Raw genomic sequence first — 26,879 nt, 5'->3', positions numbered from 1 at the left:
CAACATGAACCAGCCACAGTGAAGTGAAGTTGCTCAGTTGTGTCTGACTCTTTGTGACCCCATAGACTGTAGCCTACCAGGCTCCTCTGACCATGGGATTTTCCAGGCAATAGTACTGGAGTGGATTGCCATTTCCTTCTCCGTAGGTATACATATATCCCCTCTTGAACCCCCGTCCCATCTCCCGCCCCATCCTGCCCCTCTAGATTGATACAGAGCCCCTGTTTGAGTTTTGGTCAAAGAGAAAAGTGAGAAGAGGCTCTGGGATGCTCTCGGACCTGTCTGACCTCTGACCACCCATTGCTGCTGCAGTCTGTTCCTGGGTGGTCCTCAGGTTTACCCTGCTCCCAGGGCGGAAGACGGAGCCAGAAGGACCTGGGTGCCAGGAGCTGTGGTTCAAGGTCAGTGCATGTAGGTCTGGGAGGATGAACTGGGGTAGTGATGCTGGCTGCCTCATTGGCCCCAGGTTGATAATTGAGCAGGCACATCTGAGATCAAGAGCCAAGCTTTGCCCCAGACTGACTGTGTCACCTTGGACTAGCTTCTGAGCCTCAGTTTCCTCATCTGTGAATCACCGTTTATTCAATAATATTGATTATGCTTCAAGCACCGAGTAGGAGGATGATACTCCTACAGTCATTGAGTGGATTGAGATGATGTGTCTGAAAGTACTTTGAAAATGGATGCTCTCTTTGAAGATTAAAAAAAAAGTATCCATCTCTTTCTGCATTTAGTCAAATTGCCCTTTAAAGAGAAGCAGCTCGAGTCTTCCCAGAAAGGGCCCAGGCTTGGCGCTTAGCGGCTCCACCGGGTGAACCCTCCAGTCATCCTGACAGCGCAGTGTAAAGTGTCAGGACCAGATTCCACTTGTTTCTGCTCAGACTGCTGGATTCAGTTAGCGCTGTCAGCCTGGCTAACAGTGGATGCATGGTTATTTATGTACTGAAGCATCCTGATAATTAAACCCATTCAAAGTCACGATGATTGGTTACTTAAGAGGACCGGATAATCCTAAGTGAGGACTGTAATTTGAATGTACGTCACACTGTTTGGTTTAGAAGTACAGCGGAGTTTGTGGCAAGCAGGGCAGAGAGAAAAATGCTCCTGTGAAAGAGGCAAAGCAAGAATGTTAGAGCAAGCAGAGCAAGCCCTGCCATGATCCATAAGGCATCCCAAGCTGAAAGATGCCTCATTCTTTAGGTCGAACAAAAAAGCCACCCTGACTCCTCAGAGCCAGTAGAGTTCCACCTACATCAGAAGCCTTCTGGAGACAAGATAGTAGGCCATGACTGAAGATGATGAGCGTTGCTGGACCACACCTCTTCCGTGGTCTACCTTCCAGCCTTGGCCACCAGCCCAGCTAGCTGCAGAGGCCGCTGGAGATGCTGGAGTTTAGGCTCTGGCACCAAACTCCTCAAGTCCCACCTCTTCTCTTGACTGGCTGGGTCAGCCTTGGCTAGTTGCTTAGCCTCTCTGAGCTTCAGTTTCTTCCTTTTTTTTTTTGACCACGCCATGCAGCATGTGGGATCCTAGTTCCCTAACCAGGGATCAAACTTGCACCTCCTGCAGTGAAAACGAAGAGTCATAACTACCGGACTACAAGGGAAGTCCCTGGGCCTTGGTTTCTTTATCTGCAAAAAAAAAAAAAAAGGGGGCAGGGAATGACAATAGCTATCATATTGGGTTTCCGAAGATTAAATGAAAGAACGATTATAAATCACTTGGCTCAGTGCCTGGCCTACAGAAAGTGCTAAATCAGCGTCAGTTGTCATTGTTGCTGTCATTATTAGAGGGTTGCGATGGACGGAAGCAGACGCCCTCTTCTCCTCTGGCATCCTGTTTTCTGTACCTGTTGGCTTCTCTCCATTCTTGGCAAAATTCTAGCATATTGGTTTCTTAGCCCTTTAGCTCAAAAACTTGGCCTGTATTTGCCCCAGGAACAGGACATGAACATTTACTTACAGGGGCTACAGGATTCTGATAGCAAGTTTCTTTAGCATCTTAGGTCGAGGTCAAGAAACGTCACCTTTTGATCTCAGTGTTTGGAAAATTAGCATAAGTGAGAGCAGGGGAGGGGAGGGAGGGATTTGGCTACTTAAACTGAGGGACAATCACATCATTTGTGAGTGGCTTGCTCTTGGATAAATGACTTTGCCTTTCTGAGCCCAGTGCCGTTGAGCCCAACACCGCTACGTGTCCACCACCAGCTCATTCTCTGCCCTCCACCCCAACCCAGTGTGGCGTGGTCACTGAGAGAGGTCTGTCCAGCCAGAGCGTCCTCAGCCCAGCTGCCCAAGTTGGGCCCGAAGACTCATTCTTCCCCAAGGGATGTAACTGATAGCGACGTATGTCACTTCTGAGCAGAGGCGCTCTCTCTGCTTCCACTGGCCTGAAACAAAGGACTTCGAGTCCCTGGGAGATGGCAGGGCCACAAAATGGAAGGCACCTGGGTCCCTGATCAGCAGGTAGAAGAAGGCCACTTGCGACCGGGAACACTTTTCTGTTGGGTAAAGATAGTGACAAATGTTGAGTTTACTGTTACAGCGGCTAGTGTCACTGTGACTAGCATAGATAAAGTGACCCATCTGGTTCGAAGCGTTCCACAAACTCAGGTCGCAAATCCCGTACCCGCTGATTTATTCATCTGTTTATTTACTTAAGACTTTTTGTGGATAAGGATCGTTTTAAAGTTGTTATTGAATCTGTTACAATGTTACTTCCATTTTGCACTCTGGTTTTTTGGCCATGAGGCATGTGGAATCTTCTTAGCTTTCCAACCAGGGATTGAACCCACACCCCTGCATTGGAAGATGAAGCCTTATCCAGTGGACCACCAGGGAAATCCCCATCTGGTCATTTAAAAACTTTATTTCTTGAGCACCTACTCGACTCTGTTATAAGAGTTGGAGACACTATGATGAAGAAGATAGACAAAGGCCTCACTCTTATAAGGGATTTATGTTCTGGCTGGGGAGAATGCAAACAAAAAAACCCAGTAATTGAGGTTTACCTTTAGAGAATGTCAAATGTCACAGAAAAAAAAGCAAAACAGTGAGGCCATAGGAAATGACAGTAGTTTTAGTGGGAATGGTCAGGCGAGGCCTCTGGGAGGTGACGTTCAAGCTGGGGTCTGGCTGGTGATAATAATCATTTCCTTCCCCATTTACCACTTGGGTGAGGCTTCAGCCATGTTGGATTACTCACCCTTCTAGACCATGCACCTTCCAGCCTCCTGCTGTTGGAGCCCCTTTTTTGTCCTGTGAGCTGCTTCTCCTTGAAGACCCAGAGCCCCATCAGCAGCCCCCACGGAGGCAACAGCTCCGTCTGAGTGAGCCTGCCTCTGCGACAGCAGCCGTGCTGTATTCAATGTACTTTTTTACACATCGGTTTCCCCCAGCAGCCTGTGGCCTCTTATTCATCTTTGTATTCTAGACTCTTGCACGGTGCTGGGCACACGGCGGGGGCTTGATGAATATTTGTGGAATTGACTGGAATATAAAACCACCCAGAAATAATTACTTAATCATCATATTTAAATTACTGTGACGGGAGCCTGAATAATGCATTGTGTTTTGAAGGAGGCTTTTGTTTAGTCTTGGTGTCTAGACCAGACTCTTTTAACTGTGTGCATATGGCGACTGAGCCCATTTCAATTAAAATGTACGCAAATATTCATATTTCTAAAGCACAAGGCAGAATCTTTGTTTTCTTGTTTCTTTCCTTTCCTCCCCGCTGGTTGCAAAACACATCTTTTCTGGCTCCTGGTGAACCTGACAACCCTTCCTCAGGCTGACGAAATGGTTCACTAAATGCTGCGTAAGGAGCGGCGTGAGGTTTGGGGTAAGGGTCAGATGAGACCAGTTTCTACCTGAAAGCTTAGACTTATTTTGTTTTTGACTATGCTCATAGCTTTCAAGATCTCAGTTCCCCAACCAGGGATTGAACCCAGGTTACGTCAGTGGAAGCCTGAAATCCTAAGTACTAGGGCTTCAGGGAACTCCCGAAAGCCCAGACTTTGATCTCCCTTCTTCACACACGCATTGGATTGGCAACCAGTGATGCATGGGTGAAGATAAAACCATATTTGAGAAATCTTCAGTTTATGAGAAAGGTCATTCTGTCATCATTCCCTGGGGAATCTGTTACAGGAAGGTGGGGAGGAAGAGAAGAGAGTGCTTATTTGGTGAGAACTTCTGTCCGTAAAAGGTCCCAGGTTTCCAAAATGTCAGCCCCATGTCCCAAGCAGCATCAACACTGCAGTGTAATTTATGCTGCAGAGGTCCCCATGATTCAGGCTAAGGCTAGACTTTATCGCATCCTTCCTGGGCCCCACACCTTCCCTCCCTCCCTTGCTGGTTTCTCCTGAGAGTTTTCCTTCAATGCATTGTACATCTTGATCCCTGTCTCAGGCTCCACTTTCGGGGGACTCACGCCAGGGTGCCTTCTCTGTGCTAGGTGCCTCATAGCCACGCCCCGAGGGGGGAATGCCCCACACCGCCCCCCTGGCCGGTGAGGGTGCTTTCAGACTCCTCTGCACCCTTTCTGTGGTTGGCAACCTGGTTGGCCAGAGCTTAATGTGCCATGGTCCACGTCTTGCCAGTGAGTAATGTCACTGCCTATTCGTGAGCCATATCTCCGCTCCTCCTGCCACTGAGAAGGCCATCTCGGTTCACATGGTGGGTGCGGTCCCTGAGCTCTGGGTCTGCTCTGATGACCTTGCCACATGGCTTTCTTCCTGTAGGAGAGCATGCCCATTCCAATATTTCGATTTAGAGGTGAGAAGTAGGAGGCCTCACTCAGACCTCGGGTCTTGCCTGTGCTTTCATTGAGACCCTGGTTTTCATCCACTGTGCATGTGCCTGGCCATTAATAAAGCTGGGTTGTTGTTGTTTAGTCACTAAGTCATGTCTGAATCTTTTGCAATCCCATGGACTATAGCCCACCAGACTCCTCTGTCCATGAGATTTCCCAGGCAAGAATACTGGAGTGGGTTGCCATTTCCTTCTCCAGGGGATCTTTCCAATGTGGGGATCGAACCTGTGTTTCCTGCTTGGCGAGCAGATTCTTTACCACTGAGCCACCAGGCAAGTCCTAACAAAGCCGGTCTCTGTTCCTTTTCTGTCCTTGGATCCTTAAGTGACTGGTTCCTCAGCACAAACCCAGAGGGGAAGAGGAATGAGTGGGACGGGTTAAGCACCAAGCCCTGCAAACTAAGTATCATGATTGCCCTTTGACTAATGACTAGAAAGCCCGAGTAAGCAAAGCTTAGAATGTTTAGACAGCATCAGTGTTTTCAGAGCTGGGATTTGAACCTTGGATTGTCTGGCTCCAAAGCTCAGTCTTTTTCATCCACACCAGAGGTTGACAAGCTGCAGATGATTTCCTGCCCACAGCAAGTTTTTGTAAATAAAGTTTTATTAGAACACAGTTATGCTCATCTGCCTACATTATGCTATGACTGCTCATGTGCTACTGTGACAGAGCTGAGTAGGTACAAGAGAGACCGAATGGCTCCAAAGCCTGAAGTACTTGCTGCCTGGACCATGACTGAAGACATTTTCTGACTTCTGGTATACACTCTACTTCACTGAAGAGTGTTCTTTTTATGTTCAGGGACCCCAAGACATGGAGGGGTGGAAAATTACCTGGCCTTAACATTAGAAGATCTGGGTACAAATTCTGGCCGAGTGACTCTATTCAAGTTCATGGACCCTCCCTTTGTCTTAGCTTATTCATCTATAGAACGGACATAAGGACTTCCCCAGTGGTCCAGTGGTTAAGAATTCGCCTTCCAATTCAAGGGACGCGGGTTCGGTCCCTGGTCAGGGAACTTAGATACCTCATGCTGTGGGGCAGCTAAGCCTGTGAGCCACACCTACTGAGCCCAAGCGCTTCCTATGTGCTAAGTTTGTGTGTACATACGTAACCTCTTTTTGGTCCTTACAAATGTCTGGCTCATGGTAGACATTCAGTAAGTTGTTGAATGAATGAGGTAGGTAGTGTTACTCTCACTTCTTGCATGAGGAAATTGAGGCTCAGAAAAGGAAAGTAACTTACTCAGGGCTCGGCTGCCTGTCATGGTAGAAGCTATTGGGTTTGGGACAGGCAGAAGGCAGGACGGGTTATAAAGGGTCGTGTCTTCCTGCTGAGAACAGAGCTTTTCGCCTTCTGGGAAGACCTGTGGCGTTTGGGACTGGTTTCTTCTGGAGGTAGCAAAGATTGCTTCTTCTCGGCTTCTTCTCCTTGGAAATCCTACAGATGAATTACAGGCTCTGTTCTATCCCTTTCAGTCTCCCCTGCGTGATCTAGTGACTGGGATTGTCAGCAAACCTGTCATCTTCTTGTTGATGTGCATCCATAAAACAAAGATCAGCTGCTTCAGAAAAGTGAACACTTGGGAGCCATCATTATGGGAAAGGAATCACTTGTAGCTTGGGTTCATTTGAATGAGATTCAGCTATACAGGAGCCAGACAGCATGTTTGAAAACATTTCTAACTGTAGCACAGGTGATTTTAGTCATGCAAGAAGATGTGGAGTGGTCACTTTGCCTGCCGGGGGCAGTTAAAACTACCTGGAACCACCAGCTGCCCCTTCACTACGTGGACAAGTAGCGATGGCATGACAGGATTCCTGAAAACTGCGTAGGAATTTTATAGCTTCCATGAGGAAAGAATTTCAGTTCTATGAAAAGGGAAATGAATGAATGGAGTTGATTTGGGAGAAAATCACTTGCTTAGTTTGGGTTTCCCTGGAAGCTTACTCTGAGACACAGATTGGAAAGCAAGTGCTCTGTTTGGGATGGGATTCCAGGAGACACTGGTAGGAAACACTGGGAATTGTCGAGTCAGGAAAGGGAAGGAGAACTATACAGGATGCATTTTCAAGCCGATAATCACTGTGGGCAAATGAAGATTAATTCCACTGGGGAACCCTGGGAGCCAGAACACAAACACACGCAGAGTCCTGCCCCTCAGTAGGAAGAGGGAGCTAAATATTTAAACATAAGCTCCCACCAGGTGGCGCTAGTGGTAAAGATTCCACCTGCCAATGCAGGTGATGCAAGAGATGTGGGTTCCATCCCTGGATCAGGAAGATCCCCTGGAGTAGGAAATGGCAACCAGCTCCAGTATTCTTGCCTGATGATTCCCATGTGCCTAGAATCAGAAGCTTCTGCGTGCACAAGCTGAAATTGCAGTAGCAGCAAATGACCAGTGTACCATAGAGCCTGATGCCCAAGGTGATGGGAACCAGCTGGGATGCAGGTTGTAACCATGACAACAACAGGTAACACTTGTTGAGAGTTTTCTATGTGCCAAGCCACGTGCAAAACCCATCACAAGATGATGTCATTTTCCTATGACAGTAGTCAAAGAGGTGTCTGTGCCATGGCAGCTGCAAACCCTCTTTCCATCGTGCTTATTAAGATAACTTCTCTGCAACCCAACTTCTCTGCTGCTTTCCCAGCAGCCTTTTCTAGCCTGGCCTTTCATCACCCACCTCCAGGGGTGTTCTGAGTTGCTGGCCTGGCGATGGAGGAGGAGTTCTTTTCCCCGAAGAGCAAGAGTGCCACACTGGGGGAGAACCACTGGCTCATTGTTACTAGCGAAGCAGAGGCAGGGGGAGGACCCTTTTGTCTCTGGGTTCAACAACCCTCCTAGTGGGTAGCAGACAGCTGCATAATGGCCAGCCGGTGTGACACTGTGCAAATTGCCTTGTAAATAAGTTGTAATGCACAGGCAACAGGGAGAGGCCATAGCTCATGGATAAATGACTCCCTGCCATTTTGGAGTAATAAACCATGGCTAATCTGGACCTCTCTGTGGGGATTCATTAAGTGCTATGGGTTTCCTGTGTGCAGGCCTGCTGGAACGTGGGCACTTCACTTGGCACTTCTTTCTGCATTGTGGTGGGGGCAACACTCTGAGCAGGGCCTTGGAGGGGAAAGTAAATACCTCTTACAAACAAACCGGGATGAGCCCTGCAGTAACAATATATTTTCTCTGGAGAACTTGCTTTTTGAGGAAGTCTCTCTGTGGGATAGAGAAAAAAAATATAATAATAATGATGATAATGATAATAATAATAGCTAACATTTGTTGGGTGCTTGCTCTGTGCCAGACACCATACTTTTAGTCTTTCATGCATTATCTCATGTGATTCCCGTAATAATCCCATTAAGTAGATGCTCTTATTATTAGTCTTATTTATTTATTGATCAGGCTGCTCTGGGTTTTCGTTACAGCATATATGGGATATAATTCCCCGACCAGGGATCATGCCTGGGCCCTCTGCATCGGGAGTGCAGAGTCTTAACCACTGGACCACCAGGGAAGTCACTGTTAGTCTTATTTTTAATAGAGGAAGGCACTAAGGCTCACAGAGATTTTGTTACTTGCATTGGGTTAATGTGGCCAATATGTGGTGAGTGTATTTGTCAGCTTTTGTTATGTTGCGGTAACAGATAAGCCTGAAATCTCTGGTTTAAAATAATTAAGGTTTTCTTATTCACTCCTATCTCATGCCACTCATGGACCAGCTGCCCTACTCTAGCTTTATTCCAGGATCCAGGAGTAGTCCTATCTGAGACATGCCATTACCACGGGAGAAGAAGAAAAAAGTGAGAAGGCTGGTGTAGCCTGCCATGGCTGTTAAGGTTTCTGTTCAGCATTGGCATATGTCACTTCTGCTCAGATTTTATTGGCCAGGGAGGTCCATGGTCAAGCCTGCTTTCAGTGGGACAGAGAATTTTACTTCTCCTACAGAGAAGTACTGCAATTGGTGACAATGGGGAGAGAGATTTAATTCTCTTACAGGCAAGGTAGAGAAAGGACAGGAATATAATCTGCACAGGTGATTGAACCCAGACCGTTGTGATTCTATACACTGCGTTTGTAATCTTTGCCATTGGTCTTCCCTGGTGGTCCAGGTACTAAGAATCCACCTGCCAATGCAGGGGATGTGGGTTTAATCCCTGGTCTGGGGAGATCCCACATGCCACAGAGCAACTAAGCCCGTGCGCCACAGCTCCGGAAGCCCAGTGCCTAGAGCCCATGCTCTGCAACCAGAGAAGCCACTGCAATGGGAAGGCCATGCCCCACAACTGAAGAGCAGCTCCTGCTCGCCACGACTGGAGAAAAGCAGTGAAGGTCCAGTGCAGCGCCCCAACCCCCCACCCCTAAGTTTGGGTCATGGCTCTACACTGAGAGGCTGTGTGACCCAGGGCAAATCTCTTCCCCACTCTGGGCCCTAGCATCCCCATCTTAGTTAGATACCCCTTGAAGCAGACCCAGAGAAAAAGATGAGTGCAGATAGTTTATTTGGGAGGTCATCCTCGGAAGCCCTAATAAGGATTGGGAATGTAAACCAGGATAAGGTAGGAATTTAATAAAGTGTGTAATATCAAGTGGGTTATCCTCAGAGCAATTGGGGAACAATGCTGCTGAAAAACATTGGGGGCGACACATCTGTTTATCTTCCTTGAGGGGATGAGGCAGCTGGGATATTTATTCCCAATTTCCAGGCCTTCATTGGTATAGGGCTCTTTCTGGGGGCACTGATTCTTCTGCAGCCAGAAAAAAGCCTTTGGGCAGAGTTCTGTGTTTGTGATAGGCATCCCTTGGCCAGCAGAGGTGAGCTAAAGACCCCCTCTCTAGGGTGAGCAGTGTTCACTAGAGAAGATTTAAGGCCCTTCTGCTTTCTGCCACCTGTGCCTACAGTACTGCCTGGCACTGGGCCAGCACGTTTGCTGTCTCGTTGAGTCTGGGGGTGGCTGAAGGGCGTTGGCATTTCCCCTGCACCCTGTCATGGAGCCTGGTGACCCATTACTAGCTCCTCCTCTTTCCCTTTCCACAGCAAACCCTCTTTGTTTTGCAGGCTGGTCTGCTGTCTCCTGACCTTCACGACCCCGGCTCTTCCCCAGGGTACAGCAACTCCTGCTGCCTGCTTGAGTGGGCGACAGTGGAGGGAGGGGCTCTTTTCCCCACAGACTGTGCTTTCCGTGGCCGCAGGAGGCAGCATCAATTGTATCCCGGTTTCCCACTGTCACTTGCAAACCAGGCTCTTCCTTCCGATGCAAAATGCCCCTTTGCTCTGACGCCCTTTCCGTGGCCATCTGGCACCCCCTTTGCTGAGATGACACTCTTTCATGCACCATTTACCATCCTCCCCTGACATCACCCAAGCTCCATCCTCTGAAGGCTGGCTCCCAGTTTGCCCTCCGCTCTGAGCATCACCCCGGGGCCTCTTCTTGTCTATGAGGTTGATGTACCTAGAGTTCTTGCACTGATGTTTCTGCCTAGTTCAGGTCCCTTATATCTTCCTCCAGGACAACAGAAGCAACTTCTTCACCAGTCTCCTCCTGCATTTCTTCCATCAACCCCCTCAATTTCTGTCTTCCTGTTCATCCATACATTGGCCAAAGCACCATCTCTTAAATAGGAGTGAGTAGAGAAAGAAAAACCCTTTGGAGAAGCCAATGGCAACCCACTCCAGTGTTCTTGCCTGGAGAATCCCAGGGACGGAGGAGCCTGGTGGGCTGTCGTCTGTGGGGTTGCACAGAGTCGGACATGACTTAGCAGTAGCAGCAGTGGTAAAGAATGGGGACCCCAGAGACAGGCTGTCTGGGTTGAAATCCTGTTGTTGTTACTGTTGTTTAATTGCTAAGTCGTGTCCGATTCTTTGCAACCCCATGAACTGCATGCAGCATGCCAGGCTTCCGTGTCCTTCACTATCTCCCAGAGTTTGCTCATACTCACGTCCAATGTGTTGATGCCATCCAACTGTGTCATCCTCTGTCACCCCTTTTCCTCCTGCTGTCAATCTTTCCCAGCATCAGGGGCTTTTCCAATGAGTTGGCTCTTTGCATCAGGTGGCCAAAGTATCAGAGCTTCAGCATCAGTCCTTTCAATGAATATTCAGGGTTGATTTCCTTTAGGATGGACTGGTTTGATCGCCTTGCAGTCCAAGGGACTCTCAAGAGTCTTCTCCAGCACCACAGTTCAGAGGCATCAATTCTTTGGCGCTCAGCCTTCTTTATGGTCCAACTCTCACATCCGTACATAACTACTCGAAGAATCCTGTATCTTACTTATTAACGGTGACAACTTGAACAAGCGACTTACCGCTCTATGCCTCCATTTCCTCATCTGCTGGATGAACCTGCCTCATAGGATCATTGCCGGGATTAAATGAGTTAACATTTATAACGTGCTCAGGACACCACCTGACACACAGTGCTGACTGAATGACTATTAAATAAGTTGAATCCAGTGATAATATCTTCTCCCTGCCCAGTCACACAGGGCAGAATTTGAGCTGATCTGTCTGGCACATGAGGCTCTGGGTCACTGGCTAAGATGGTGGAAACTTCAGACCTCCAAGCCATGCCACCTGGATTCAACTTCCAGGACTGCCTCTTCTTAGTAATATACCTTTGAGCAAGTAATTAAACCTTTTTGTGCTTCATTTTCTTACCTGTAAAATGGGCTTGTCCCTACATCATAGGTTGTTATGAGGATCCAACCAAGCTGGAGTGTGTTAAAGTACAAGAGCAGTGCTACTTGATAAGTATGGTTTTTCCAGTGGTCATGTGCAGATGTGAGAGTTGGACTATAAAGAAGGCTGAGTGCCAAAGAATTGATACTTTTGAACCCTGGTGCTGGAGAAGACTCTTGAGAGTCCCTTGGACTGCAAGGAGATCCAACCAGTCCATCCTAAAGGAAATCAGTCCTGAATATTCATTGGAGGGACTGATGATGAAGCTGAAGCTCCAATACTTTGGCCACCTGAAGTGAAGAATTCACTCATTAGAAAAGTCCCTGATGTTGGGAAAGACTGAAGGCAGCAGGAGAAAGGGATGACAGAGGATGAGATGGTTGGATGGCATCACTGACTCGATGGACATGAGTTTGAGCAAGTTCCGGGAGATAGTGAAGGACAGAGAAGCCTGCTGTGCTACAGTCCATAGGGTCGCAAAGAGTCAGACACGACTTAGAGACTTGAACAACAACAACTTGGTAAGTATGACGTCAGTGTTTTTCTTCTTCCTCTGAAGTGTGGCTGGCCTGGGGCCCTGGCACGAGGCTGACAGTCCCAGAACATCTAACCAGGCTGGGTATCTTGCTCCTTGTTGGGGAGTGGCATGCAGTTCTAGGCTAGTCTTAGTGAGCTCCTGTCTCTGTTCTTTGAAGGACTGGCTCTGCAGGAGAAATGTCCTTGGGCAAGAAGCAGGCCTGTTAACTCCATCCCCCAGACACACACACAGACACACACACACACAGGCGCACACACACACACAGAGACACACAGACACACAGACACAGACACACACACACAGACACACACACACAGAGACACAGACACACACACACAGACACACACACAGACACACAGGCACACACACACACACACACACAGAGACACACACAGAGACACACACACAGGCCTGCCCACCCTCTTCAAGGCTCTCTCCAAGCCCTTCATTCCTTGTTCAGCCTCATCAGTGCTTCATTATAAAATCCTCTCCCAGGGCTCTGTCCAAAGGTCAGCATAATTATAATCACTGCTGCAATCAGGTCCAATTTCTTACCCCCCACTGACCAGAGTACCGTCATGGCCTAAGAGGTGTGGTTCTTCGGGGCCCGCCTGTCCTACCTCTCCACTCTGGGCATAGCAAGGCCACTCCCTGACCAACCCCCACTCCACATACACACACCCGGATGGTGGTGGTCAGGGGACCTGGCCCTGCACCCTCTGAGACACCCTTTTTATTCAAACCACCTCAGTCCGAAACCCACTGTCCCTAGGGTGCTCTCTGCCCCTGGTGGGCCCGGCAGAGGAATGTCGACCAGTGTCACACCAGGCAGGGATGACAGTTTTTCTCGAGTCCTCCTGTGAGGCTCTGTCTCCTGCCGTTCCTGATGAGAGTTTGGATCGCGTAAGGGAGGGAACTCCACACGGGGCCACTGACAGCCAGGGTCTCCCTGGTGGCAGGGTGGAGGTGAGATTCTCATGGCAGGTGAACAAGTTCTGCCTTCATGCTACAGAGTTGGGCAGGCCAACCCTGCACGGGATTCTGCAGCCAGGCTCTGATCTCCAGGGGCTTCACACTTTGAAATGCATTGCCTGTTGAACTGTGTTCCACCATTCTAAATTCATATGTTGAAGTCTTGATTGCTAGTACCTCCGAATGTGGTTATGTTTGGAGATGAGGGCCTTTTAAGAGGTGATTGTGTTAAAATGTGGTTCACGCGGGTGGGTCCTAATGCAAAGACTGTTGTCTTTATAAGAGGAGATCATGACACAGATATGCCCAGAGGGAAGAACAGGTGAAGACACACCTGCAAGGCAAGGAGTGAGACCTCAGAAGAGATCAAACGTGCCAACACCTTGATCTCAGAGTTCTAATGTCCAGAAATATTCAAAATTAAATTTCTATAGTTGAAGCCACCCACTCTGTGGTACTTTGTTACGGCAGCCCAGATCCCAATCCTTTATTTCCCTGAGGGCAGGTGGGGAACCCATATGAGTCAGTCTCAAGATGCTCATTTAAGAGCCAAGGGACCACGGGATTTAAGTTTTGGTTGAGGAGAGATTTTTCCAGTGGCTGCAATACCCCAACCCTACTAGGTGCCCTCTTGTGATGGAGGATATCTGGGAGGTAAAATGAGCTATTTCTTGCTTGTGCTGCTGGTTAGTACTACATATTTCCTCGGACATGAATCTGAACAAATTCTGGGAGATAGTGAAGGACAGGGGACCCTGGCTTATTTCAGTCCATAGGGTCACAAAGAGTTGGACACAACTTAGTGACTGAACAACACGAGCAACTTATTTTTTTCTGTGCAGGGCGCTGTGCCCATCTTTTCATGATCATTGTCTGTTTTGTCTTAACAGCAATCCAGTGAGGCAGACTTTATTCCGAGTCCCATTTCTTGAGCATTTCAAAGATATTTATTTGTTTTATTTTTGTCTGTGTCAGGCCTTAGTTGTGGCACGCGGGATCTTCGTTGCAGTGCTCTGGCCTAGTTGCCCCGTGACATATAGGATCTTAGTTCCCCGCCCAGGGATTGAACCTGAGTCCCCTACATTACTGGACCACCAGGGAAGTCCCTCGAGTCCTGTTTTTTTTTGAGGAGGAAATTAAAGCTCCTCAAAGGAGGAAAAGAGGTTAAGATGCTGGAGAGCTCATAACTAGGGAGTCCAGGGCTGATATCTGAACCCAGGTTTGTCTGAGGCCAGAGTCCTGGCTAATCAGGGACTATGTTATTGGGACTTTAAGAAGCCTTAGACCTTGCTCCTGCTCTCCACACACAAAACTCCCTTCAGGCGTCCTGTCTGTGTGAATTTTGCTTTTATTTCCTGGGACCACCAAGAGAAAGGGCCACTTATTGGCTCTAATGCTCTGGTCTCTTTGTAGACCATCCTTATGGGAAGTGAAAGTGAAAGGGATAGTCACTCAATTGTGTCCGACTTTTTGAGACCGACCCCACAGATTGTAGCTGCCTACCTACCCCTCTGTCTAGGGGGTTCTCCGGGCAAGAATATTGAAATGGGTTGCCATTTCCTTCTCTGGGGGATCTTCCCGACTCAGGGATTGAAGCCAGGTCTCCTGCATTGCAGGCAGTCTCTTTACCCACTGAGCCACCAGGGAAGACCCATCCTTATGGGAGGCATCCTTTAAGATGCTGCCTGAGGATCTCTGCCTCCAGACGTTCACGCCCTTGTGTGGTTCCCTCCCGCCTGCTGAGTGTGGGCCAGACCTATGACCTGCTGACTCACGTCATATAACAAACAGCATGTAGCAAAAGAGATGGCCTGTTACTTCTGAGATCACGATAGAAAATGACTGTGCCAGGGACTTCCCTGGTGGTCCAGTGGTTAGGATTCCAAGTTTCAATTCACGGGAGAATGGGTTTGATCCGTGGCCGGGGAACTGAGATCCCACATGCTGTGTGGAGTGGTCAAAAAATAAAAAGAAAATTAAAAAAGTGAGGTAACTGTTGCTGAGCACCTATGATGTACAAAACTTTTCACTTGTTACCTTGGTTATTTCTCACGCACAACCCCGTGCAGTATTGCCATCTATTATAGGTGTGAAGGATAAAGGAAGAAATCCCAGTAACAATACGTGTTTGTTTGTTTTTTAACAAGGCTGTGACTTTTGGGTGCTTGCTTTCTCTTGCTTGCTCCGAGGGAAGCCAGCTACCACCTCCTGTCCCAAGGAGAGACCCACGTTCAAGGAGCCGAGGGAGGCCTCCAGCCAGCAGGCAGGTGAGGGAGCGTGGAAATGGTTCCTCCTGCACTGGAGCCTTCAGGTGAGGTGACGACCGGGGGAGGCATTTTGATTGCAGCCTTGTGAGAGGACCTGCAAAGACCCAACTATGCAGCATCCTGACTCCTGCCCCACAGTGATTGTAACATAGTATGTTTTTGTTATTGTGAGCTGCTGCCTGTGGTTGCAGCAGTAGTTAACAAATATATACCCCTTCCTTCAGCTCTCCTAATGGGACTGAAGAAGGTGCAGTTCTTTGTTTTTTTCTTTCTTTTAAGAGGTTTTTTGTTTTGTCTTTATGGCATTTGCTACTGTATTGCTTCTGTTTTATGTTTTGGTTTTCTGGCGGTGAGGCATGCGGACTCTTAGCTCCCTGACCAGGGATCGAACCTGCAGTCCCTGCATTGGAAGGTGAAGTCTTAACTACCGGACTGTCAGGGAGGTCCCTCTGTGTGTGTGTGTGTATGTTTAAACACCCTCTAAGTTTGGGCTCTCTTATCAGGGGGTGGCCTGGAGCAGTGCAGGGTGTCTGCTGCCTAGCCCACCAAGGCTGGCCAGAGTGGCTGAGGGGTACGGCAAAGGGACTCAGCGCCTGGCCTTCTGTGGTGATCCACCTCAAGTGGATGCTGGCCTTCTGTGGTGATCCTGGCCTCAAGTCCTTCCCCTCCGCATTCTCACTGCCTCACCCTGGCAGTCTGTCCTGCTCATACGGATACCCATTTTGTTGTTGTTGTTGGCGGTGAGGTACTTTAGCAAGGAGTTAGCAGGACCCCACAGAGGTAGCGGTGGAGGAGTAAACAGCACGGGTGAGCTCCCCTAAAGGGGCAGCCTCACCGAAAGCCCGGGAGATGCTGGGGGCCTCCCTGGGTCTCTCAGAAGCCTGTGTATTTGCATGTGGCCTGGTGGTCACGGCACAGGTGGCCCCTGTGCTGTGTGAGGAAAGTGCTATACTGGTGACTTTAGCCTTGTAGAGTAGCTTCCATACCCCCTGCTCTGCTGCAGTGTGGCTTCTAAGCCAAGGGTAGAATCAGTGTCAGTGGCTTTGCCAGGCATGGACATCTCTGTAGCAGACCCCGCTAGGCAGCTAGAGACAGAGCTAAGCCAGGAGGTAGCTGCGATGACCGTTCGTATTTCTCAGGGACACCCCCAGTACAGAGGAGACCTTGGGGCTTCAATGTCCTTTGGTAGTGCATACAGTCAATCAAGAGAAGTGCCCCAGGTGGTGAGACTGTGACCCACCTTTACAGACAGACTGGCGTGGCCAAGAGTTCTGGCAAATATTAAGTGTTTTTAAGGACAGCTCACTGAGCATTTGCTATGAATGTAGTGCGATCAGGCAATGTGTTACTACGTGGCACTAAGACATTTAATCCTCATAACAAACTCTACACAGGAGGGCTATTCTCAATCTCCTTTTATAGAGGTTTGGAGAGTTAAAGGAACTTGTGCAAGGTCACTGAACATGTCCCAATAAACCCGATGTCTGGCTTCAAAGTCCACATGCACAACTGCTTGGCCGCCATCTATCCATCCCCAGGAAGACTGACAGCTGGAAGCAGCATGTGGGTAGACTCATGGTTTGAATGGTAGTAATACACCTACTATATGCCAGCATCGGACAATTCACAGAGTTCATTTAATCATTAACAAGGCTCGAGGTAGTTAGCAATAGCTGCCTTTTGCAGATAAAGAAACTAACACTCAGAAAGTTCAGGTCACTTGGTCATAGCAGCCCACTAATGGACAGCTGGGGTTCATATTCAGACGGTTTGACATAAAACCCCTCTCTCTTTCCAGCCTCATGTTAGAGGAAACAGCAGGGGATCTATGGAGAGGTTTGTTGTGAGCCTCAAATCACTTGACTGATTGCATTTGGCTTTCTAGAAGCACCTGGGGGTGCACCAAGGCAGGGTCCAGGCATCATGCCCATGGCATGGGTAGAAGGCTTCCCTGAGCACGAACACCTCGCCCACTTGTGGGAGGGCTGAGCTGGTTCCGTTTCCTCTTTATTGATGCGGAGTGAATTGAAGGTTATTGCAGTGAATAATAAATGAGCTATCATAGCGGAGCCGATTATTCCAAAGTGTTACCGATGTTTGTGTTGATAAAAATGAATAAGTGGCTGAGCGTTTTCAGGGAATGGAAGAGAAAAGACATAAAGAGGAAATTCATATGTGTGCCTCTGCTAGTTAGAAACAATGAGTCTTGAAACAGAGGCAGTCAGAGAATGGGATGAAGCAGCTCTGTGATTTGTTACGTAGGGAAAACAGTGACAGAATCTTTCATCTCTGACCATGTTGGCTGCAAAGAGGTAATAGACATTGGCTTTGAGCAGAGGAGATAAGAGACCAAGAAAAAAATAAAGTTCAGAACGGTGAATATGAGAGCCAAATCGTCGCTTGGTTTTTCTTACTGGGAGACAAGATGCAGAGGAAGGTGCAGCCATTTCAGGTTTCTCTGCAGATAGAGGAGAGGACCTTACTGGTCTCAGATGTAGGGGAGGGTTACTCCCTGGATCAGAGCCAAGATCAGATGCAGGAGGATTATGCAAAGCCAGATTCAATGGAGGGGATCATAGAGTTGCTCCTTTATACTCACGGCTCTAATCCAGCTATTTGCAACGTCTTCCTTTTTTTTTTTTTCTTGCTGAGGTAGACTCCCAGATTCAGTTCCTGAAAAACTGGCCACAACTATTCCTCTTTCTTTCCTACTCAAAAGGCAAGCCATAATCCAGAAGAGTGAGAATGATGCTTTGTCCATGGTACCCAAACTGTGTGCCAGTGTGCTACAGAGCACCACAGCAAACTCGTGAGAGGGCGTCCCTTGGGATATTTTAAATGTTTTGAGGGAAACTTGATATCCTCTGGACATCATGCTAGCGACCAGCTCAAGGAGATCCACAGTTTCAACGTCAGTTCGTGCTACATTCCTTTTCATGACATCATATCTTTGCAAAGCTGGGTTTTCAGCTGCTATGTTTAAAAATCAAATGTGGTGTGTAGCTAGCAGTGAGGATTGTGGCCTCCAGTTAGATTCAAAAATTTGAGAAGTTGTACAGCGCTCAACAGCTACACATGTTCTGTTACTAAGTAAAGTTACTTGAGAATGAAGTACAAAAACTGTATTTTTTCTATCAGTTTATGTACAATAAAAAATTAGTTACTAACTTAGGATATAAAATCTTATTAAGTTTGGCCCTAACAATTAAATAAATAATTGTTAGGCATTTCTATTAGCCTAGTGCTCCCATGAAAAAATTACAGGATTAAGGATTCTGTCAGCAACAAAAATTTGGGGAAATTCTGTGTTATCGATCAAGTCTTAGAGGGAAGCCAGTGGCATATTCTAACTTGGTAATTTGAAGAGAATGTAAGAAAAGAGTTCATGTCAGAGGTGTGGGCAAAGTGTAGAGAAATCGGAAGGAATAGGCAGTATCCTGAGGTTACAAAGGGAGAGGAGGGTCATTCCCTGGCGGTCCGGTTGTCAGGACTCTGTGCTTCCACTGCTGGGGGCATGGGTCAATCCCTCACAAGCTGTGCAGTGTGGCCAAAATTAAAAAAAAAAGAAAGGGAGAGGAGGATGGGGAAATTGAGAGGAAGGAGGGAGGGACTGGTTACCACAGCTGCAGACAGAGAGGGTTGTCGGGAGAGGCACGCCTGCAAATGACTTGATCAGTTTCAGCTCTCTGCATGGAGTGACCTGGGAAAAGAAATGTCCTTTCCTCACTAATACCCCTCCCTCCCAATTCCCGCAGGTGCTCCCCACTGGCCACATGCGACTGCTAGCCAGAGGACAGGGCACCTCTTAAGAGCACCGTAGAAGTCACAGGAGGAGGTGGCAGAAGGTGGGGACCAGCCATGAGGGGCACGTCGGAGCCATCTGACGTGTGCTATTATGGGGCAAAACTGGAAAGTGCTCTTTTAAAAAATTAAAAAAAAATTTATATCGCTGTCCCAAGTCTTAGTTGCAGCATGCGGAATCTTTGATCTTTGTTATATCATGCAGGATCTTTAGCTGAGGTATGTGAACTCTTTCTTAGTTGCAGCTTGTTGGATCTAGTTTCCTGACCAGGGATAGAACATGGGCCCCCTGCATCGAGAGCATGGAGTCTTAGACACTGGATCATCAGCGAAGTCCCAAGTTGCTCTTGTTTATACAAATATAAAAAGTCCTTCTCAAAATTGTGGAATCCATTAGAACTACAATGAGCATTTATCAAGAACTTTGCTGTGTGCGCTGTTGAGTTAAGCACCTGACACGCATTTTTTCATCTATTCTGTCATCAGCTTTCCCAAGTAGGTTGTATTATTCTCTTTCTTCAACATGGACCCTATAGCCAACACGTGGTAGAGTTATCATGAAGAAGTGAGAAAATACATTAAAGCCACTTTGTCTACTATATGCACAGTGGGGCTCAGTTTTCATGTAAAATCTTTCCAACAGAGAAGAGAAATATGGGCCAACTAACCTAAAGGTATTCTTTTCTTTGGCAGTTGCATTTCCCAGTGCAAATTAATAAAATAGCATCTGGCCTCTGTGAATTACACACATATGGCTGAATCCTTTTGCATTTCTCATCCCACAGGGCTGTGGATTGAGCCGACACCGCAGTGGCCTTGTCAAGGTGCTGTGTCACAGAGCTCAACCTGCAGTACTGGCCTGGCATAGCTGCACAATGCTGGTGGTTCTCCAACTGTGCCCAGGTTCCTAAAATCCTGATCAAATGTTTCCCGGTATAGGTGGCCCTTAGGTCTGGAAGGACAAAGCGGATATGTGTGAGTGGAGAAGGAAAGGGAGGGATTCAAAGGTTGATTAACAAATAGGCAAGAAGGGAGGGGCTTTCAAATGGTAAAGTCAGGAAAAAAGTAACTCAAAATAAAGACTTAAACGTAAGACTTAAAACTGTAAAATTCCTAGAAGAAGACACAGGAGAAAAGCTCCCTGACACCAAAAGTACAAGAAACAAAAGCAAAAATTAATAAATGGTGCTACATCAAACTGGAAAGCTTCTGCACAGCCAAAGGAATGATCAACAAAAGGAAAAGGTGACGTTGCAAAATGGGAGAAAATAGTTGCAAAAATATATATCTGATAAGGGAATAAATAATACCTAAATTATATAAATAACTCATACAAATCAATACCAAAAAAAAAAAAAATGGTAAAGTCAGGTTAAAGCTGAAAGGTAGCAGTCAATAAATCCTTGACTGAAAAGTGAGTGTTATTGGATCTCTCACTGCAAAAATAAGTAGAGTGGATGGCATCTCCACTTGTTAGCTGGGAGACTGATTTCATTCCACAGTGAGGAGGTAGCCATGGTTCTCTCATGTCTTCTCCCACTTTCCACTAGACCAGGGGTCAGCAAACGTTTTCCGCAAAGGGCCAGGCAGTAGATATTTTAATCTCTGCCGTCCACATAATCTCTGTTGTAATTCTTCAACTCTGCCACTGTGTGAAAGCAGCCAAGGGGATATGTAAATGAACAGGTATGGCTGTGTTCCAATAAAACTTTATTTATAGACACTGAAATTTGAATTTCATATAATTTTGATGTGTTATGAAATATTCTTCTTTTAATGTTTTTAATGATTTAAAAGTTTGAATAGCACTCTTAGCTTGCAGGTTGTACAGAATCAGGTGGTGGGCCATACTTGGGCTATAGGATATTGTTTGCTGTCCCCTGTACTATATCATAGATGTCATGAGGGCAGAGGAAATTTGTTTCACTCATTAACATTACAAAAGAATCTGAAATGCAGTACTTGGATGCAATCTCAAAAATGACAGAATGATCTCTGTTCGTTTCCAAGGCAAACCATTCAATATCATGGGAATCCAAGTCTGTGCCCTGACCAGTAACTCTGAAGAAGCTGAAGTTGAACAGTTCTATGAAGACCTACAAGACCTTCTAGAACTAACACCCCCAAAAATTGTCCTTTTCATTATAGGGGACTGGAATGCAAAAGTAGGAAGTCAAGAAACACCTGGAATAACAGGCAAATTTGGCCTTGGAATACGGAATGAAGCAGGGCAAAGGCTAATAGAGTTTTGCCAAGAGAATGCACTGGTCATAGCAAACACCCTCTTCCAACAACCAAAGAGAAGACTCTACACATGGACATCACTAGATGGTCGACACCGAAATCAGATTGATAATATTCTTTGCAGCCAAAGATGGAGAAGCTCTATACAGTCAGCAAAAACAAGACCAGGAGCTGACTGTGGCTCAGATCATGAACTCCTTATTGCCAAATTCAGACTGAAATTGAAGAAAGTGGAGAAAACCACTAGACCATTCAGATATGACCTAAATCAAATCCACTTATCCTATACAGTGGAAGTGAGAAATAGATTTAAGGGACTAGATCTGATAGAGTGCCTGATGAACTATGGACGGAGGTTCGTGACATTGTACAGGAGACAGGGACCAAGACCATCCCCATGGAAAAGAAATGCAAAAAAGCGAAATGGCTGTCTGAGGAGGCCTTACAAATAGCTGTGAAAAGAAGAGAAGTGAAAAGCAAAGGAGAAAAATAAAGATATACCCATTTGAATGCAGAGTTCCAAAGAATAGCAAAGAGAGATAAGAAAGCCTTTCTCAGCAATCAATGCAAAGAAATAGAGGAAAACAATAGAATAGGAAAGACTAGAGATCTCTTCAAGAAAATTAGAGATTCCAAGGGAATATTTCATGCAAAAATGGGCACAATAAAGGACAGAAATGGTGTGGACCTAACAGAAGCAGAAGATATTAAGAAAAGGTGGCAAGAATACACAGAAGAACGGTACAGAAAGATCTTCATGACCCAGATATTCACGATGGTGTGATCACTCACCTACAGCCAGACATCCTGGAAAGTGAAATGAAGTGGGCCTTAGGAGCATCACTACGAACAAAGCTAGTGGAGGTGATGGAACTGCAGTTGAGCTATTTCAAATCCTGAAAGATGATGCTTTGAAAGTGCTGCATTCAATATGCCAGCCAATTTGGCAAACTCAGCAGTGGCCACAGGACTGGAAAAGGTCAGTTTTCATTCCAATCCCAAAGAAAGGCAGTGCCAAAGAATGCTCAAACTACCACACAATTGCACTCATCTCACATGCTAGTAAAGTAATGCTTAAAATTCTCCAAGCCAGGCTTCAGCAATACATGAACCATGAACTTCCAGATGTTCAAGCTGGTTTTAGAAAAGGCAGAGGAACTAGAGATCAAATTGCCAACATTCTGGATCATGGAAAAAGCAAGAGAGTTCCAGAGAAGTATCTATTTCTGCTTTATTGACTATGCCAAAGCCTTTGACAGTGTGGATCACAATAAACTGTGGAAAATTCTGAAAGAGATGGGAATACCAGACCACCTGACCTGCCTCTTGAGAAACCTATATGCAGGTCAGGAAGCAACAGTTAGAACTGGACATGGATCAACAGACTGGTTCCAATAGGAAAAGGAGTGCGTCAAGGCTGTATCTTGTCACCCTTCTTCATATGCAGAGTTCATCATGAGAAACACTGGGCTGGAGGAAGCACAAGCTGGAATCAAGATTGCCAGGAGAAATATCAGTAACCTCAGATATGCAGATGATACCACCCTTATGGCAGAAAGTGAAGAGAACTAAAGAGCTTGATGAAAGTGAAAGAGGAGAGTGAAAAAGTTGGCTTAAAGCTCAACATTCAGAAAACTAAGATCATGGCATCTGGTCCCATCACTTCATGGGAAATAGATGGGGAAACAGTGGAAACAGTGTCAGACTTTATTTTTCTGGGCTCCAAAATCACTGCAGGTGGTGATTGCAGCCATGAAATTAAAAAAACGCTTACTCCTTGGAAGGAAAGTTATGACTAAACTAGACAGCATATTGAGAAACAGAGACATTACTTTGCCATCAAAGGTCCGTCTAGTCAAGGCTATGGTTTTTCCAGTGGTCATGTATGGATGTGAGAGTTGGACTATAAAGAAAACTGAGCGCCGAAGAATTGATGTTTTTGAACTGTGGTGTTGAAGACTTCTGAGAGTCCCTTGGACAGCAAGGAGATCCAACCAGTCCATCCTAAAGGAAATCAGTCCTGAATATTCATTGGAAGGACTGAAACTGTAGCTGAAACTCCAATACTTTGGGCACCTGATGTGAAGAGCTGACTCATTTGAAAAGACCCTGATACTGGGCAAGATTGAGGGCAGGAGGAGAAGGGGATAACAGAGGATGAGATGTTTAGGTGGCATCACCATCTCAATGGACATGTGTTTGGCTGAACTCCAAGAGTTGGTGATGGATAGGGAGGCCTAGCGTTTTGTAGTTCATGGGGTCGCAAAGAGCTGGACATGACTGAGCGACTGAACTGAACTGAATGTTATCATTCACTGAGAACCCAGCAATGTGCTTGGTACAGAGTGGCCACTCCAAAAAGAAAAAAAAAAAATCGGTTGAATGAATGAATATGATATATTCTCCTAGTTTCTTCTTCTCTGCATTTGTGCAAGAAAATTTTTGGTAAAGGAGATGAAAGGGAGTCATAAGGAATTCAGTGCCCTCTCTTGTCTACATTTTAAGCAGGAGTTAAAAATTTTTTGATTTTAGTGAAAGGAAATATTAAATAACAGTCTGCTATAGTGCTTTAGTTGTCAATCTGTTATGATGCTCTGAAATGAGACCCAGAGCAAAAACATGCCAAGAATTTTTTTTTTAAATCTCAGAATGAATCCAGAATTATAATGTTGTTTTCTATTTAAGTGCAGAGGGAGTTTTAAGATTAGATTAAACATGATCATCACTGAAAGTTAGAAAAAATGTATTCATAATACTAAGAACTGTGTGGTTTTAAATGTTCTAAGTCGTGAATTACTTTTGAAATATATGGTAAGTAGATAGGAGTAATTGGTGTTGGGTTGGGACTGGCAGTTTCTGTAATATGTATTCTAGGCTGTGCATTCAAGCTGGAAACATGCATGACAGACATCCCCCGCCCCTGTGAAATACTGACTGGGCTGGAGGCCATAGCTGAGCCAGTGTTGAGCATCCTGGAAACAAGCAAATTAACTTTGACTAAGGAAGCATCTTGGAAATATTTGAGATATTAAAAAAAAAGTGAGTTTCAAAGAGTGATTATGTGCATGGGAAGAGTAAATGGGAAAGAGCCACAAAGACTGACCTTCCTCCTGGCAGAGGTATGCCCCCACTCACCTACGTGCAGGGAACAAGCAGTCAGGGTTGTGGGTACTGACTGTACATTTGTGCTGGTTGGAATGTCCCACTGCTCAAGACCTTCCTTTTCTGGCTCATTCTTTTTTTTTTTTTTTTAATATGTATTTATTTGGTTGCATTGGGTCTTAGCTGTGGCATGTAAACCCTTAGTTGTGGCATGTGGGATCTCGTTCCCTGACCATGGATTGAAGTTCCAACTCGGGCCCCCTGCATTGGGAGCGCAGAGTCTTAGCCACTGGACCACCATGTAAGTCCCTCTGGTGCCTTTTTAACCATTATCATTATACTTTAATAATGCAGGGTAGAATCCTTATACATACATATGACTTCTTGAACAGAATGAGCTTCACGAGCCAGAAGAAGGAGACATTCACTGTGTTTACAGGGCTCCCTTCTGTTCCCAAGGTAGTGGAAATCTTTTGTCTTTTTCTGTCTCTCCAGCATTCCTTCCCTCCGCCACTGCTAACAGCACCCCTCTTCCCTTGTTTAACTGAGGCAGCTCCCATCTCCCTGGACCAGGCAAGGGTACACGATCCTGGCTTCGTCTATCAATGCGTTATACTCACCTGGCCATAGTGACTGGTTCAGGCATGAGCATGTGACCTAAGCTAAGCATGTGAGTTAGGCATGTGACCAGTGAGGACCCTTCCCAGGTGCTTGGTGAACAGACCCATTACCTGGTGTTCTCCTTCAGTGGGCGGTTAAATGAGGAGGCTGCTAAATGGGAAATAGTTGCCGGTGGTCTTGCTGAGGAGGAACTCCTGAAGGGGTAGGTAGCATGGAGGATAACTTCTGTCAACTTACTTTACCTTGTGAAATGTTTGTGTCCTTAGTCTGTAAAGTGACGGAGAATAATATTAATACCTATCTCACAGTATTGTTTTGTGGATTAAATCCCACATATGAAGTATTTGAAAAACATTTCCATCTTCCTTTACCTCCTGCCTTCCTTTTTTTCCTAAAAAAATATAGCTTATTCGTTATTTATTTTTTAAAAAATTTATTTATTTAATATGTTGGCTGTGCTGGATCTTGGCTGCTGTGCACGGGCAAGGAGGGCTATCCTTGGTTGAGGTGAGTGGGCTTTTCACTGCGGTGGCTTCTCCTGTTGCAGAGCTTGGGCTCTAGTAAGCAGGCTCAGTAAAGTCGTTCATGGGGCTTAGTTGCTCCTTGGCCTGTGGCATCTTCCTGGACCAGGGGTCCAACCAGTGTCCTTTGCAGAGCAAGGCAGATTCTTAACCACTGGACCACCAGGGAAGCCCTGTTTACTTACAGACACGTGTAGACTTTCTCTAGCTGCTGAGAGTGCGGGCTACCCTTCCTTGCAGCGTGTGAGCTTCTAATTGTGGTGGCTTCTCTTGTGGACCAGCAGCATGTGGGATCTTCCTGGACCAGGGATGTAACTCATGTCCTCTGCATTGGTAGGCAGATTCTTAACCACTGGGCCAGCCCAGAAATCCCCTTCCTTCCCTTTTTCTTTCTTCCTTTCCTCCCTCTCTTTTTCTTTCTACTTGCTCTCTTTCCTTTAAGACCCTCCCCCATCCCAAAAGAGATGAAAATTATTTGGGCATGGACTCAACAACCTTTACCAGTGACCGCTCACTCTCCCATGGGGCTGGGAAGCCATGGAACAATCATCTTGGAGGCTTCAGTGAAAGCGGGGCTGGCGTGGCCACCCAGAAGGCACAGTTCTGACATACGTGGTGGGTAGAGGTTATGGGAGCAAATCTTTGAAAGATCTTTTCCATATGGAAGAAACTTCCACCCAAGAACTTTACGCTAAGATAAGGGTGTTTTTATTTTTAATTTTTTATGGCCATACCACGTGGCATGTGGAATCTGAGTTCCCTGAATAGGAATTGAGGCTCTACTGTTGAAGCATGGAGTCCTGACCACTGGTTCACCAGGGAATTCCAAGGCCATTATTTATTACTTAAAAAAAATTAAATTAGAATATAATTTATTTGCAATATGTTAATTTCTGCTGTACAATAACATGAATCAGCCATATATGTATACATATATCCCCTCCTTCTTGAGCCTCCCTCCCATTCCCTACCCCCATTCCACCCCTCCAGGTCATCACAGAGCACCAAGCTGAGCTCCCTGTGCTATACTGCAGCTTCCCACTAGTTAACTAGTTTATACATGGTAGTGTCAATGCTACTCTCTCCACTCATCCCAGCCTCTACTTCCCCAACTGTGTCCACAAGTCTGTTCTTTATGTCTCTGCCTCTATTCCTGCCCTGCAAATAGGTTCATAAGTACCGTTTTTCTAGATTCCATATATATGTGTCAATATCTGATTCTTATTTTTCTCTTTCTGACTTCACTCTGTATGACAGGTTCTAAGTTCATCTATATCACTACAACTGACTCAATTTTGCTCTTTTTTTTATAGCTGAG

This window comes from Moschus berezovskii, chromosome 15 (assembly GCF_049115385.1).
Source record: "Moschus berezovskii isolate FMDL1 chromosome 15, NW_MosBer_1.0, whole genome shotgun sequence".
Taxonomy (NCBI): domain Eukaryota; kingdom Metazoa; phylum Chordata; class Mammalia; order Artiodactyla; family Moschidae; genus Moschus; species Moschus berezovskii.
The sequence above is the reverse complement of the archived record's forward strand: the minus strand, read 5'-3'. Positions refer to the sequence as shown.